Source organism: Papaver somniferum, chromosome 5 (genome assembly GCF_003573695.1).
Source record: "Papaver somniferum cultivar HN1 chromosome 5, ASM357369v1, whole genome shotgun sequence".
NCBI lineage: Eukaryota > Viridiplantae > Streptophyta > Magnoliopsida > Ranunculales > Papaveraceae > Papaver > Papaver somniferum.
Genome location: NC_039362.1, coordinates 80,891,400 through 80,895,836, shown reverse-complemented (window position 1 = coordinate 80,895,836; position 4,437 = coordinate 80,891,400).

Here is a 4,437-nt window from a genome sequence, read left to right as displayed (position 1 = left end):
CGTTACTAGGTAAAGATAAACTTGGTCGAAGTGAAAAGCTTACCAACACATATTTCGAGATATAGATAGGCGAGGTATACTCGGCTCGAAATACCAACTGTGTATAACCAAAGTCTATATATAGCATATGACTTTTTGTCTCAAGAAGTAGGAGATATAATAGATAGACTTTTGAGTGATAGATAAGTTCAAGTCTGCACATACCTTTTTGTCGAGAAGTTCCACAGGTTCCTTGAGTAGTTCTTCTTCTTGTATGATGAATCGCCATGAAGTCCTTGAGCTCAACTACATTTTCTATCCTAGTCCGAGACTTAGTTATAGTAGACTAGAAATCAAGACTTATAGTTTTGATCACTAACATTGACAAACATGCTTGAGATAGCAACACATGCGAGTTCGACCGAGCAATGCTCTAAAAATCCCCCCTTTGTCAATTTTAGTGACAAAACTATCAATGCATATGGAATACAAAAAATATAATGAAACTTTAGTAGCTCCTATTCCACATGTCTAATCTTCAACGTTCCTCGAAATTTTCGTCATTTCCAAGTACTCCAATGATCCCAAAGGTTGTAAGTTTAGCATCACCGTTGTTGAAGATCCGTAGCTATAACAATGAGAAAATATAATTCTCGATCATTGTTATACAGTGTCATAGTATTATTATACAGTGTCAAAGTTCAATTGTATCACAACTTCAACAATAATACTATGGTGATATGTATCACTCCCCCTTAGTCAATATTCCATCTCACATGGAAACCACTCCCCCTTACACAATAATCCGAAAACCATATGTATTTGTAGTGTGAACTACATATTAATTCTCAACCCTTTTGTCAATAAAATTGGCAAAAGTACAAGAACGGGATCATAATAAAATTTCCGTACGAGACATTTCATGACTAAAAAAAAATACATACCAACTAATTTAGATGCAATCATAAATCCGAAGCTAAATGCATTCATCAAGGAGTTTAAAGATACAAGATAACCCCTCTAAAATTCCACAGCCGCACACCCCTCAAGATATGATCATTAAGCACAAGTTCAAAAGAACTCTCCCTCATTTGATGTCATTCCCGAGAGAACAACAATGCGCGACCTTAATTTCAAAAGAAAAGAAGGATTTCTACTGGACACCAAAACCATAAGAATGATTTTTATATCCAAAAACTCAATCAAATTAATCACAAGTAAACTCATAATTAATTTAATCGGAATACGCAACCAAATTAAACACAAAAAATGATCAATTTAATTGATTATGCTCAACATAAGTAAACTTACGGAGCTATGACTAAGTTTAACCATAAGGAATGATTAGCTTAACTGTTCATATACTCAACACAAGAAAAACTTATGGAGTAATAACTAAATAACCAAACAAGATGATTAATTTAGTTCATAATGCTCGACATATAGTACCTTACGAAGCAACAACAAAGCCAATCAAAAATAATCAACTTGGTTGTTTAGTGCTCAACATAAGACACATTACGGAGCCTCACAGTATTACATAAAATATGGATCAGTAAAGATCAATACTGTGGAATACAAAAGGATTCATTCTATCTTCCATCACTATTCGCATAACAACATTCAATAGACATAATCCTTGCAAACAAAAGATTTTAACCTATCTTCCGTCAAAAATTGACAATATAGGCTTAACTTTTATAATTGTCAAAAGTCCATTCATTCTTTAACCAATACATGAATATCGATCATAAACGACTTTACTTCTGACAAGGTATGGGAAAACATAGTTCACGGATGTAAACACCAATATCCCATAACAAGTTGCAATATAACAAATCATAAAGATTAAATACTGCAAAAACATCATCCTCCAAATATTTTTAGAATTTTTTTAAACAAAAAAACCTAAAAAATAACAAGAAGATGAAAAATAATAGCTATGTGTAGTCACAATCATTGCTATTCCAGACACTAGTTATTCTTCCAACTAAACCAAAAAGAAGACATACTAGGCATTCTAGGTCTTTCTCAGATCATCTACAGAAAACTCCTTCTCATTATTGAAAAGTCCATTGATTATGGGATCGTTCAATTCCTCTAGATCTTCAGAAATATCAGTTAACTCACTGAGTTCTCTTTTTAGATTACGCAGGGTATTCTTGGTTAGAGACAACCTTTGTTCATAGTGAGTTATCTCTTTTAATTCAAATAGGAAATGATTTGAGATTTTAAACCATTTCGCTTGTTGATGAAAACTTTCACCATGTCTCTAAAATGATTATCAGCACGACAAACAGAAAGGAGACAGTTAGAGGAAGAACCTTCTCCATTGGTTATTGACTTCTTCTTTATCATTCTTGAGGAAGTGATTCCTTTGCACAGATGTACATTGACAGCATCTACTGCATCTCTTTTAGAAGTACCTCTAGTTACAGGAGCCATGAGAACGTAAATGAAAGAAGGAGAAAACAACCAATACAAGGAGATTTATAAGTGTCAAATGATAGACGCATTTATGTGTCTATTTTGTTCTCAATGTTCTGTATTGTTAGACCCGATTAAATACTTATTGTGTTATTTTATGTTTTTGTAGATGTTTTTGGAAAAATAAGCTCGCAAAAATAAGCTCTTGCGGCGAAATTGGCTCGAAAGGTGGTGTTTTACACCCTAGGATAGAGTACTAAAGACACCCCAGAAATGCACCGGAGGAACCCAGGAAAAGTGTTGGAAACACCCCAAAAAAATTACTAAAGGCATCCCAAGGGACATGTGTTATTCGGACTCCAGCAAAACGGATAAGGGGGTGACCACTGGATAAGGGGTGACCTTCTTCACAAATTCAAAAAAATATTTTGGCGGGAAAATATTTGCTCTTCACTGGCAGATTTTCTCGATTGCATTTGGACGTGATTTTGTGCGATTCAATCGCTGAAACTTTGTGGAAAGATGTAATATATCATAACAGAGCTGTTATGGGTGATTGTTTCGACTGAATTTGGCTGGATAATCACGTGGAAGAAATCAGGGCAACACGGGTTTGGAAATGATATTCACGGATTTTCAGCAAGTTTGATGTGTGCTGCTCGTGTTTGGATGACACTTAGTCATTGAAGATGCGTGTAGAAGCTAAATAAGGGAGTATCAGAAGCTGTTTACGCATGGAGAATCATTTCAGGGAAGAAAATATTCGGAAAATATTTTCTTCTAACACCGAGTAATGGAGGATCATGGAGAGTTAATGAGTGTGATTTCTTGTCGCTGTTGGGTATAAATAGGTTCCCTGGGTGTCCTAGAAGGGTGTCGAGAGTTTGGGGTCGAGAGGAGGTCCAGAGAAGCAGAAATCAAGAGTTGATGAAACTCTGTTTCTGCTGCTGCTGATGAAGAACACCAAGAACACGAAGAACAGACTCGCAAGGACAGTCGTTTATCAACAGTGTCTAAGACGCACAGCCGTGGGTCGCAGTGCAGTCTAAACAGCAGCACACTTGTGTTTTATCGTTCATTCTGTGACGCTTTTTGTGCGTCGCAGATTACAGTTTTACACCATTTTCTCCTTTTCTCTCCATTGTAAACACCATTTGAGCTATAAAATATATTTTGAGCGTGTTTTCATCATGAGGAGCTAAAACCCAACACTGGGACGACGGAGGAGGCTGAATTTCATCCTTGGGGTAATTTATTTTATTCTTTTTTATGACTTTTGCATTAATCTAAAATTGAAATATGATTTGAATTAATTGGTTGTTATTTAATTTGATGATGTATGCTTAGCTTAGTTGTTTTGATACATCATGCTTAGGACTTACAATCAATGTTTTAAGAATCTATCTTGGCAAAATCAGAGTCTATGTTAATTTTATTGAGTTTTAATTGTCAAAGAATATATGAATGAACCTTGTGTAGTGAATTCAGCCAAATCCTTAGTCCCAGTACCTCTCACCCATTGTTAATATTTTTGTATATATATTTTTATTAAATCTAAAAATTCCATTTCCTTCACAAGTCTGAAACGAATCCTATTTACTACAACCCCATCAAAAATTAATCATTTTGGCGCCGCCGACGCGGATTTGTGCTTAGGTAGAATTTTTAGGTTTTTTTTTTTTTATTATTCCATTTGTTCTTTTTACGTTCTCTTTGGTTGTGTCTTTGTATTACAGGTTTGAAGTTGGATACTAAAGACTTGGAATCAAAGCTTAAAGCTAAAAGAGAAGGAAAAAGACAAAGCAAAAAAAAAAGAAAAAAAAAAGAGAGATTTATTTATTTATTTATTTTTTAGAGACTTCCATTTTTTTTTGTAATTATTATTATTATTTTTTGTATTTTTTTCATTGGACTGGGACTTGGACAATTTATTTTAATTTTAAACCTACTAAGGGTTATATAAAAAAATTAAATATAAATGTTTGCAGGGAAGGACGACGATTACAATATCGTCTCGGCCCCTCGGGTTCG